This window comes from Myodes glareolus, chromosome 9 (assembly GCF_982192425.1).
Source record: "Myodes glareolus chromosome 9, mMyoGla1.1, whole genome shotgun sequence".
Taxonomy (NCBI): Eukaryota; Metazoa; Chordata; class Mammalia; order Rodentia; family Cricetidae; genus Myodes; species Myodes glareolus.
The window spans coordinates 28,904,056-28,917,315 of record NC_142034.1 but is presented as its reverse complement, the minus strand read 5'-3'; positions in this window follow the sequence as shown (position 1 = coordinate 28,917,315).

Here is a 13,260-nt window from a genome sequence, read left to right as displayed (position 1 = left end):
ATTGCTGTGAGAAACACCATGACCAAAACAATTTAAATGGGGGCTTGCTTACATTTTCAGGCATGAGCCCATAACCATCACAGCAGGGAGCTGGGAAGCAGGCAGGCAGGCAGGCATGGGGCTGGAGCAATAGCTGAGAGCTTACATCTTACCTACAAGTTGGTGGCAGAGAGAGACTAGGAATGGCATGAGCTTATGAGACCTCAAAGTCAGTGAGCAAGGTTGGAGGGTGTGTCTTAGTTATGTTTCAATTGCTGTGACAACCACTACATTATAACCAAGGCAATTTATAGGTGAATACATTTAATTTAGAAGTCATGGTTCCTGGAAGTAGTCTAATCATCATGGCTAGGAGCATGGCTGCAGGAAGGTGAGTGTGGCACCAGAGCAATAGCTAAGAGTTTATATCCTTCCTGTTCCAGAGTTGAGGAAGCTAGGCTTGAGTAATGTCAGTTAAGCTTGCCCAAGCATTGGTGTAACACAAAGGGGCCTGCTTGTTGGGATTTATGTCCTGCCCAGTTCCCCACAGCTGGCAAGCCCCAAAGAAAATCACACAGAGATCACCATAAGTTATAAAACTAGTTGGCCCATTAGCTCAGGCTACTTATTAGCTCTTGTAGCTTATAGTAACCCATTATTCTTATCTATGTTAGCCACATGGCCCGGTACCTTTCTCAGCCGGGCAGCTCACATTTTGCTTCTTCAGTGATCTGGGCAGAACTGGCGGAGGGAGCTTTCTGCTTCCCAGAATACTCCTGTTAACTTTGCTCCACCTCTACTTCCTGTCTGGTTTTCCCACCTATACTTCCTGCCTGGCCAATCAGCATTTATTTAAAACATGATTGACAGAATACAGACAATTCTCCCGCACCACATTGGTCCCACTTCAAGGCAGGTGATATCTCCCTTTCCTTGTTAGAGGATGGTTTGCCACATGGGTAAAGTGCTGGGTAAATATAGCAAAGGCCTGGGGAATTTGTTTTGTTTCAGTGAGAGAAAGGTTTTGCTCCCTGACCAAAGCTAACTTTCACCTCACAGTTTCAGCTTCCAGAATGTTGGGATCACAAGCCATGACACCTCTGCCCAGCAAGAAATTACTTTTTTAATGGTCTCTATACTCAAATGAAGAGATCAAAATTTTCTCGTACAAGTCACTGAAATACAAATTTAAAACTAATTAAATCTAAGTCAATTATGGTAAGAAAATGCTCTTGAAATTTCAATGCAAATTTTAATGGGTTCTTCAAATATAAAAAGCATTATCTAAAAGTGTGGGTGGAGAGGTGGGGAGGATCTTTGAGGACTTAGTGGAGGAGAAACTGATCAAAATATGTTATATAAAATTTTTCAATAAAAAATAAAAATAAAAGTATGTTAATAACATAAACCTAAAATACCAATCTTTCAATGGAAGTGAATAGGCATAGCCATTATTTAATTTTTGAAATAGGAATATGTTAAAGTATGCATATTGCATGTTAAATGTAAACATGGGATGAACATAAATTCGAATTGACTACCAGTACATTGGAAGTGGGGAAAGGGCAATGAAGAAAGTGGGGATTTGAGAGTTAATGCAATAAATAGAACATAAATAATTAAAAAACAGAGACAACCCTAACATCCTGGATACTAGCACACATGAGAGGGACAAATTCCAAGAAAGACAAAGATCCTTAGAATGGGTTTTAAAAAGAAAGGTGCAGTTAATTACATGCTACTTGAAAGTAGGAACACAAAATGACATCAGTAAGTTGAGAACTTAATTTAAAAACAAGTACACATTAGAAAAAATGCAAACAAAAAGAGGTAGGGATGGAGACACCAAAGGCAAAAGGCAGAATGGAGACTAAAACTGTAGACATCTTAAAGAAGAGTATTCTAGCGCCTGGTGTAGTGGGATGTGCCTGTAATCCTAGCACTCAGAAGGTCGGACAAGGGGACCAAGAATTCAAGATCATCCTTTACTATATAGCAAACGAGACCAGCCTGGTCTAAATGAGACCTCGTCTCAAAAACAAGCAAATAAACAAATGATAATTTTTATAATGCAAATTAAAAAAAGATATGCTACATCACGGCTTCTTAAACTTTTTGACTCAGAAATTTATTCTGAGGGAAAAAATTAAGGTTATATAAGGATATAAGACAGAAGAAGAGACCTGGTCAGTCGTCCTCATCAACTTAGAACATGAAATCCAACATGGACAAGTTCAACAGAGCTGCCATATATGGGCTACCCATGCATGCTTCAGCCCCAGTGATATAAAACAAGTATACAAATCAACTATTTAATGATAATAAATCATAAGCAACTTTATTTTTAAAAAGCTCTTTGATATATGTACATATACAATTTTTTGAATTAAATATTGACTAATATTTGATGCTGTAGAACATAGAGCATCTTCAGTAGTTTTCAGAGTTGATCAATATTTTAACTTTGCAATCAGCAATACTGAAAACATCCCTTTGCATAAATACATATTATAAAATGGCAGAAGTACATTTAGGGTCATTTCAAACACTCTCGGACATTCTGTCTTAATCCTAAACCAAAATCCATTTAATGTTATTTTGTGAAACACAAGTCAGCAACTCAAACAGCAATTTTTAAAATCAGACATTCTAGCATGACACACCCCACAGCCATAGTAATTTGATATTTACATGTTAAAAAATGACAGGAAGGAAACATTAAAAGTCTTTGATTTTCCCTAATTAAAACATTATGTTTGCAGAGGTTCAGAAAACATTGTGTGTACAATAAAAACACTGCAACTTTTGTAACATAGAACAGTCTCAAGTCTGAGCCAAGATGCTTCAGGAAGCATTCACTGGCATCATGGGGCATGACAACAGCACAGTGAAAAGTGGGCACAAGATACACCCAGGCTCAAGAATGCAGCGAAGTCACGTGACCCGACACAAGCGACCTCGGTCGAAAACACCTCAATGCATCACATCTTTGATTCTGAATGTGGTTTTGGCCATGGCACATTCAAAAACCTTCGGCTGCTGCCAATTTTTTCATGACGTCACACTCATTTACACAATCCCGCGTGGAGTTGTGAGCCACAGTTTAAGAAGGTGGGCTCTAGTTTTTTTTTTTAAATAAAAAAAAAAGAGAAAGAAAAAAAAAGAAGGTGGGCTCTAAGTGAGAGAAAGGACACGCCATGAAAGTTGGTGTCCATACAATCAACGCTGTCGGCTGATCTCTCAACTAAACAGGACGGATAAGGGGTATCAGAGTGTAGGGCAACACAAACTGCCAACACTGATGATTATATCACTTGGCAGACACACACATTTCTCCATTTACAGGCGCTTTCACAAATGTGGTTCTGGTAAAATTTTTCAGCAGTGCAGCACAGACTTCCCCTACCCCAGACACTTTACCCACTGCCCCCATGAACTCTCAGCCACCCCTCTCCAACACACATCTCTCTCCGTTACACCAAGCCCTATCCTGACCTGAGATGGAACACTGATTCTTGTCCGACCCTGAACATATACATATCTACAGCTACGTCTATCTCTGAGGAAATATATACTGTTGTGTGGCTTATCTACTTCCATAGAAGTAGCCTGTAGAAGAATGTATACAGAAACATAGGTATCTCTTTTGACAAAGTTAAAAACAAAGGGATGAATCTCCAATAAATGGTCTCTCATTTTAGGATAAATAAATAGGACCCAAGATAACCATACTCAGGGGAGGGTATAGTATGTCTGGACCACAAAGAGAAGGTGGGACTTTTATTAGGACAGAGAAATCTATAAAGTTATTTTGAATGATGGTTTCTTGGCACTTTGGTGCTGTGGGAGCTAAAGATCTCTGATCAGAAAGCAGCGGCAGTTCCTACACAAAGCTAGTCTTAAGGTGAGAGCTAGCCTGTCCATCATAACATGCTAGGGAGTCTGAAAGATAGACTAGCTGGGGGCTGGAGACAAGGCTCAGTGGTCAACAGTGCACACTGCTCTTGCAGAGAACCCAAGTTCAGTTTCCAGGTTTGGCGGCTCAAAACTTCCTGGATCTCCAGCTACCGGAAATGCACACTATCTTCTGGCCTCTGCAGGAATCTGCACTCATGTGCACACACACTCACACGGAAAGTAGCTGTATGTTTGGGCAGGCAGCCATGACACAAGGATTTCCTTTTCTCTCTCGTGACCCACAATGCTATTAGTGCGTGTAATAGTTACTTCTCCCAGTGTTGTGACAAAATGCCTCGCAAAACCAGCTTAAGAAAATAAGGGTTTATTTTGCCCAATGGTTTGAGGAATTCAATCCCTCATGGGGAGTGGGGACATCTTGGCAGCATCAACAGGAGGTAACTGGTCACTCTGTCTCCACAGTCAGGAAACAGAGAATGATGAATGCTGGGACTCAGCCAATTTTCTCTTTTGTTTTTACTCAGTCTGTGAGCCCAGCTCTTGGAATGGTGCCACCTATATTTAAGGTGAGTCTTCCCACCTCAGTTAACTCAACCTAGAACGTCCCTCACTGACAGGCCCTGGGGTTTGTTTCCATGGTAATTATATAACCAGTAAGTTAATAATCAAGGTTAACCATTTCAGTCGGTATGAAAAAATGACTCCATTTTGTATACTGAAGAGAGAGAGAGAGAGAGCTGTAAATGTGTGGTGAATCCCTCTGGCAAAGGGCAGGTGCTAGAAGTACAGAATTGTATTTGTCCTAATTGATATGAAAGGCACTTGGAACAGGAGAGAAGATGCAGTGGTTAAGAGCACTTGTTGCTCAGAGTCCCAGGCACCCACATGTCAGCTCACAATCATCTGTTACTCCAGCTCCTGATTTGGCACTCGCATATGTCACCAGTCAGGCATATGGTACACAGACAAACATGTAGGCAAAACACCCATACACATGAAAATTGTTTAAGAGGGCACTTAGCAAGTTTCTGTTGTATGAGGGATTGTGAATGGCACCCTTATGATGGTCCCCCAATGTTCTTTCCTAGAATATCTAACCTCACGTAGTTTCTCTCCTTGGATGTAAATGGGTCAGAGAGTCTGATGAATAGGTCACTGTGAAAGAGATGGGCTCTAACTTACAAGATTAATTTACCAAACGAGTATTTGGGTGTTCTTGCAGACTCTTAGGTCACCAGCTGAGGACATTCAGTCAGCATGTAGAGAGCACATACTTCCTCTCCCCTGTGCCAAGAAACCTCCTAACCAAATTATGGTCCTCTAGAATCCATCCATTGAAAGCCTACCCCCACAATGTGGCTGTATTTGTAGATGAGTCCTCTAAAGAGGTAAACAAGTTAAATGAAGGCATGGGAACAATCCAAGTCTAATACAATAAAACTGGGAACTTAACACAGAGAAGAGACACTGGGTGTGCTCAGGCACAGATAAAAAGGCCATGGGAGAACATAGCAAGAAGCCACCATCCAAGAAGGCAGAGCAGCCTCAGGAGAAACCAACCCTGCTAGTGCCTTTGTCTTGGATTTCAAGACCCCAGGCCTGTGATAAGACAGTTTCCTGTAGTTTAAGTCTCTAAGTCCACACGGTCACACTTGCAGAATACTCGAGGGAGCAGGGGCATGGAAGTGAACGTGAAGGTGGTTGAAGCCTTACAGTATCGTTGAGCCTTAAAAGGACTACGTCTTGGCTACAGCTTGTGTGCAGGCCCCTGGGAGACCCAAGGCCAGCGATACTCGACTAAGCCCTGCCCACGCTCCTGATCAGGAGAAACAGGAACACAATAAAGCATTTGTTGTAGGTGCTAACTTTAGTGTAGTAACATAGCCATAGCTTCAACGTCATGAGTCCTCATTCTTAGAGTTAGGTAAAAATGAAACTATCATTGTCCCCTGTCTACGAACAAGAAAGTTAAGCCTCAAAGAGATAAGAGTCTTCGCTAAGGTCAGATAGACTGGCAGACTCTCTCCAGAGAAAGTAGAGGAAGCCAACAGTCATCTTGGCCTGCAGCCAAGTTTGCCTTGGGTCACCTGCCAGGCCTCACCGACTGGGGGACACTAGGATACATAGACCATCCCTGAAAATCCTCAGTGTCACCTTAATGGTCTCCTTGGAGTCTTTGCTGCCAAGCAGAGTTGCTGTTTTAACAAGGCTCGCCCTGGCACCTGGCTTTGTGCAGTAATGAGGTCCCTTGAACACATCCTGAAAGAACCCCCTCTCTTACCCAAAAGTGTGTCATTCAGGGTCAGAGTCGGATGGATATTATCAGAAACTCCAACAGCAAACAAAGACACAATACCAACCATAGTCTAAGCAGTGTTCAAGTTACGCTCACTCAGTTCTCTGGGGTACTGCTACCCCTGCCTTCTGTTCTATAAAGGCGGAAACTGAGGCAGCCACCGGTTGGCTGATTCATTCAAGTTCATACCATTGACAAGGGGTAGGGCCAAGACTGAATGCCAGGTAGTGTGCCTCCAGAGTTAATATAGCAACAAACCTTCCTCAAGGTTCTCCCACTGCTTAATAGCCTCAATATAACAGCCATCAGTTGACAGCTTCTTTAGCCCATTGCCTCACTAGTTTGAAGAACAAAGTGAAAAACTAATTACAACACATGAAGGACACTTTACTGGACTCAGTGGAAAACCATCACGAGCGCCCCACTTCCCTCCATGTGCCTTATAACCAGACATGCGCACCTTGCTCCAGCCCAGGCTTGTGCCTTTGCCTGTAGCTTAACTACCACTCCCTCCCCGACTCTTGCAAACAAATTCCCTCTTTGCTTGTAACCCAGCCAGCCAGTCCCATGTGTCCCTGCCTACGCACAGGCTCTGCCATAGAAATAGCCCTCACTCCTCTCTCCTGCTAACTGCCACGTGGCCTTTACCTCCTCTGGGGATCTTGCTTTCCCCCCATAAGGGTCAATCCCAAGACTCTGCCCCAGCTGCCCCCTGAGTACCCCCGCCCCCAGCCCAGTTCTTGTGTTCTATCATCCCTCGTTCTCCCACCAGACTCAGGTTTCTGCAAGGACAGAAACAACGGATTTGTCTTTATCCTCCCAGCAATTAGCACAACACCTGCTGCCTGTTAAGCCTCCAGTTTGTTGAATGAGCACAAGGCCTCTGAAGTGTAAGTCACAATGCTTGGTTACTCACTCCACTGTTTCCACTAGACAGCGCTAGGGCAGGAAGCCATACAAACACTTCACAGGAAGAGGCCCAAGAGAGATTCTAGGTTAATCCAATATCTTCGATAAGCAGACGGAAAAGTGAGTTGCGAGGAGAGAATTCACCTGCCTCGGCTAGCCAAAGGCACCATGGGACACGAAGGCCTCCAGGTGTTTAAGCACCTCTTGTAAACTCTCAACGTCACCTGTAGTCCTTTCCCATGGCAGATTATCACAAATTTGCCGCTTAAAATGACACAATTTATTATTTTATGATTCTGGATATCACACCTCTGAAATGGATCTCCCTAGCTGAAGATCAAGATGTGGCCCCTGGGTTGCCCTTCTCTCAAGGCAGTAAGGTTGATCTTTTTGCCTTTCCCACCTTCTATTTCCCACCCAAATTCCTCACGACTCTTCAGAATCAACATGGGGCACCTTCAAATGCCCCTGCTCTCCCATCTCTGTGCCTGTCACTCCCTCTCCTGCCTCTTTCCTTTGTAAGGACCCTCATGAGCCTCTACAAAAGTCTCTTGACCACATCATTCTGTTTCAGTCCTCCACAACAGTTGTCCTCTGTTACATAGACAGTCATATGTTTATCAGTCCTGGAAGTTAGCAACTGACCATCTCTGGGGAGCTGCTTCAATACAGAATCCTCACATTTCCAACATAAAAACAGTCTGATCTGAAAACCCCTTCCATGAACAAGATGGCAAACAGAAAGAAATCTTCACCAATGTGCAAATACATTTTGTCCTTTTTCCATGTCTAGTTTTGAAGACCTGATGGATGAAATTGTTCCCAATATCTTTAAATAAAATACAATTCTTCTAATATGTATGTGTTTATATTGCACAAATGTGTGCATGCATATACACATGTATACAAGCACACATGTGTAAGCGCATGTGCACATGCTTGTGCATGCATGTGAAGGTTTAATATTGCTCAGTCACTCTCCATATTTTTCACGGAGGGAGAGTCTCTCAAGTGAACCTAGAGGTCACCCCTTCCCTGACTTCTGAGCCCTGGAATTATAGACCTGCCACACCCACCCCGCACATATGTAGGCTCTAGAGATCTGGGCTTCAATCCTTACATTTGCACAGCCAGCACTTTAACACTGAACCATCTCTCCAGCCCCAAATACATGTCTTTTAAGGGGATACTTGTCCCGCGCTACCTTCTCGCCAGCAAGAACGACGCGGGGCACTTAGGATACTTCTGCAGTAAAGCTTTAATGCGTCTTGAGAGGGAGAGCATCAGCTTCCAAAGCGGAGACCCAGAATGAGGGGAACCCAGCCCTTATAAAGGAAACAGTCCTCACTTCTGACGTGTCACACTTGGATTGGTCCGCTGCCCATTATCCCAGATGATGCCTCGGGAGTAGGCAGGGACACAGCGGTAGAGAGTTAACAAGCACATGCGCTGGGATTAAAGGCGTGTGCTACATCACCTTGAACTCACAGAGATCTGCCTGTCTCTGCTTCCCAGGCATTGGGACCAAAGGCGTGTACTACCACGCCTTGAGGTCACAGAGGTCAATCTGCCTCTGTCTCCCAGGCATTGGGACTAAAGGCGTGTACCGCCACACCTTGGGGTCACAGAGGTCAATCTCTACCTTTGTTCCTAGAAGCAATGGAGAATGTGGTCCGGCCCTCCACAGATACTATATTGGTTCATAGGGTAGGGGTACACAAAATCATAATGGTTAAGCACGCCAGCAGGAATGGCTTGCGGTGGCTGCAGGAGCATAAGGCTGCTTGCTCACATCTCAGTGGATCAGGAAGCAGAGCAGTGACAGGAAGTAGGACAAGGCTCCACCCCTAGAGATCCACTTCCTCCAGCTAAGCTCCATCTCCCAGTTATACAACCTAAAACCACGCCCAGTTGGAGACCAAGTGTTCAAACACATGAACCTGTGAGGACATTTTAAATCTAAACCATAGCACGCTATCCTGGTGCCTAGAGGCTCATGGCCATCTCATAATGCAAAGTGTGTTTAATTCAACCCTGGAAGTCCCTATAGGGTCAATACTTTCAACACTGTTTAAAAGGATAAAGTCTAAAATCTCTTCTGAGACTTAAGTCATGCTCTTAAATAAGCCAATGTAAAAAGAAAAAAAAACTAAAAAATTTAAAATCATACATACTTCTACCATACAGTGGTATAGAGTAAGTATTTCCATTACAAAAAGTGGGAATAGGGGAGTATCAAGCAAATATTGAACCAAAGCAAGATCAAGACCCAGCCAACACCAAAGCTACAAGCCCTGAGTCTACCTGGGCTCCAGGCCGTCCCAGCTCTGTTGCTTGCAGCACATGTGCCTCTGTCTTGAGTAGGCTATGTCTGGCCGACACCCCACGTTCTGGGTGTCTGCAGTATCCCGGGGTCTCTTTGATACCTGGGCGTTACCATCACAGCTTCGTGTCTAGCCCACTGAGGAGCTCCACCCTGGGAATCTGATCTAACTACACACTGCCTGGCCTCAGCTGCTCTCTGAAACCTTGGTGAAAGCCTCTACGACTCACTCTCACATCTTGCGTGCCCATGAAACCAGCCCCATGTGGACAATGCCACACTCTGTTGCCAGCTCCTGACGATTGTTTACACACTGTCTCCTGTGGGAAGATACCTGCCGTTTTCTGGTAGGGTACTGTGTGAGCTCTGTCTTTCTTACCACCTCCTGTCAAATGAATTTGCATTGCTACAGCCTAGAGCCCCCAGGTGAAGATGCCTTGCCTTCAGCAGCCCTTCCTACTGCTACACTGCAAGGTTCATGGTGTCTTTTTAGTAGCATTAATCTCCAACAATTAAATAGGTTCCATTCCCAGCCACCTATAACTTCAGCAGGTTTAAACCCACTCAGCCTCCTTCCCTTGCCAAGCTTGCACATGGCTCACATCTTATGGCTCCAATTTTTGTTCCCTCTCTCCCTCTCTCTGCTTCATTCTCTCTCCCTCCCTCCCACTCCCTCCCTCTCCTCATAAATGAGTGATAACCATGCTGCAATCTGAATGCTAGGCTACCTTAAAATTCCACACACACCCCCACCCCACCAAATAAAGTAGTCCATTACCTCTGAATTCATCCTCACTCAAATTTTTAGGATACAGAAATACCACAGCCAGATGCTTTGCCAGGAAGTAACACAAAAAGCCTCAAGTCCAATGTCCAATTGAGTTCCCTTTCTCCTCCGAAACCTCATGAGCATAGCCTTTAATGACTGCCCACATTTCTACTGGCATTCTGGTTCTCTAGGGTGCCCTAACAAGCTCTCCTTAGAGCGTTCTGGGGTTTCTCTAGCCTGCAGTCCCAAACGCTTCCACATCCTCCTGCAAACCAGCTCTGTGAACCACAGGGTCAGGATTTTTGCAACAAGAACTCAACTACTCGGTACTAATTTTCTATATCGGTCACTTTTCTAGTTCCTATGAATGAAGCCCTAATAAGGGACAACTTAAGGGAGCAAGGGTTTATTTTGTCTTATAGTTGGAGAGAAGGGGAAAAGGCAAGGCAGTAAGTGTGGCATACAGCTACGGTGGCAGGAATGTGAGGCTGCTTGCTCATGTGTCAATGGATTGGGAAGTCTAAAATATACAAATAAGTATTAATATGTAATGTTTGTATTTATGTACTGCATGAGGAGAAACGTCAATGAGTACCAACATAGACCAAGCACTCTGAGTTTCATTTCATCTTAACTCCAGGGGAACCTTCTGAGCTCAACTCAGTGAGATGGTAGCTGCTAATCTGTCTTTTACCGAAGAGCACTTGCAGTTCAGAAATGGTAAGTGATGATGATGACTAGCCCAGAGGAAGTAGACATTAAAGACGGGACTGTGTGACCAAATTCTATCTGTGCTTAATCTCCTAGTTCATTAATGAAGACAGTGACTCTTAAGTGAGGCTAATTACTTAGACTCATTGTGGCAGAATGGTTTGGAAACTTGGATTTGATTGGCTGCAGAACCAAGGTCTTTCAAGCAGCTCTTGTTCTCTCGCGGAAAATCCAGCTCTCTTTCACCTGCCTGCTTTGTGAGTTGGAATGGTAAAAGAGTGAAAGGAAGCAAGGGAGAAACACCCCAGAGAGGGAGAGCATCACAGTGTGGATGGAAGCATTCGGTGAGTAAGCAGACTTGGAGGAAACCCTTTGCGAGGCAGCCAGGATGAGGTCAGTCCAAATACGTGGTGAGGTCTAGGAGAACGCTGGTTGCTAGGAAACTCCTTCCAACCACATTCCGCATCAATCCAATTAGCAGATTTCACCTGAGTTCCAATAGTTGCTAAGGTAATTCTCAAATGAAAAACAAACAACAACCAAAATAGCTGGGTATACTGGTGTCTACCTTCAGCCCCAGCACTGGGAAGGCAAAGGTGGGTAGATCTCTGAGTTTGAAACCAGCCTGGTCTGCACAGTGAGTTCCAGGAAGAGCAGGAAAAGCAAGCAAACAAACAAAACCAAACCAACACAACACACACACACATACACAGGAACTTGCTCCATCTCCTCCATGCTAATTCTGATGCCAAAGGAATAAGGACAAGGTCGCTGTGAAAACTCCATCAAGGATTTAAAGATCTCTACCTATCGCTTTCTATTTTGTTATTTCACCACATTTACAAAGAAAGATGAGTTACAAAGAGATCTTGATAGATAAAGTGCTTGTCCCACAGATGTGGGGATCAAAATTTAAACCCTTAGAATCTACAAGATGCCTTACTTTATTGCATGCGGGTCTGGAACCCCAGCACCCACCCCATGTGGAGGTAGGAGGTGAAGACAGAAGACTCTCAGAAAGCCCATGACCATCTCCGCTAAAGCCAACAAGTCTGGGCCAGGACTTCCTGCTCATGCCAACAGATTCTCCTGTCTCCATGGAAACCACTAGAGGATGACAAGTACTCTTCTTCACTCCACGTAACCTCAGTATTAAAGCAGGACACTAGAAGGGAGATGTAAGCAGGAAAAAAATAAGAACCCCCTTTCCTTGTGCATTACCAAGGACTTAAAGTGACTACAACGGAATCCCCAAACTTAGTCCTGGGACCTCTTTACACTTTTAAAAATCAATTAAGATCCTAATGAGCTTTTGTATATGTAGCTTAAATCTATTAATGCTAACATATCAGAAATTAACATCATGAAATCTCTAAAATATTTATTTAACTATTCTTTAACAACAGCAAGCCTATGACACATTAATGTAAGCAATTTATTTCTATGTAAAGTAACTTTAAAAACGCAAAATTCAATGGCGAGAAAGCATTATTACTATTTTTTCTTTTTGCAGACTTATTTGATGGCTGACTTCTGCATTCTGCCTGGAGTGCTACCACATGCCGGGCAGCTCCTAAAATACTTCCCTCTCTCCCGCTAGCATGCTCATGAAAGGATGAGAGTGAAATAGCGGATCATGGTTTATTATGAAACTAGTTTTATTTTGAGGACTCTCTGAAAAGGGTTTCAGAATTCCCCACACATCTCGAGGCCACACTCTGAGAACCGCTGGCTTGAGGTATGAGAGATTAAATGCCCAGAATGTGTTTAGAATTTAACAGTGTTCCTTCTGAGTTTTCCAGCCCACTGTTTAAGAATATCCCACCTCTTTCTTGCCTGGAGCATTTTATGGTCTCTAGGAAGCCCCCCGTCTGCCTATCTTGTTTGCACTCTTTGCAAGGCATTCTGGGAGAAACAAGATACACAGGTTCTGTACTGGACAGAATAGACAAATACAGAGTAAACAGGCATTGCCTCCCTGGAAACCTTTCCTCCCTGTAACTGGTGCAGAAACTTCTGGCCTTTAGGGGGAGGGATAAGCATCAAATTCCACCCAGCCAATCAGAGCATTCTCTCTCTCTCTCTCTCTCTCTCTCTCTCTCTCTCTCTCTCTCTCTCTCTCTCTTTCCCTCTCCCTCTCTCTCTCCCTCTCCCTCTTCTTCTCTCTCTCTCAACTTCTTTTTCCCCTGCAGTATTAGCACATTATACTGGATCATAAAATTTTATGATGGTGGCTTAGAGCCATCATCCTACCTTCACACTTGAACCCTATACTATAACTCCCATTAGCTGACTTATAACAGTATTTTGTGTGTCTGTCTGGGTGGGTTATGGGGTATAACTCTCTCTCTCTCT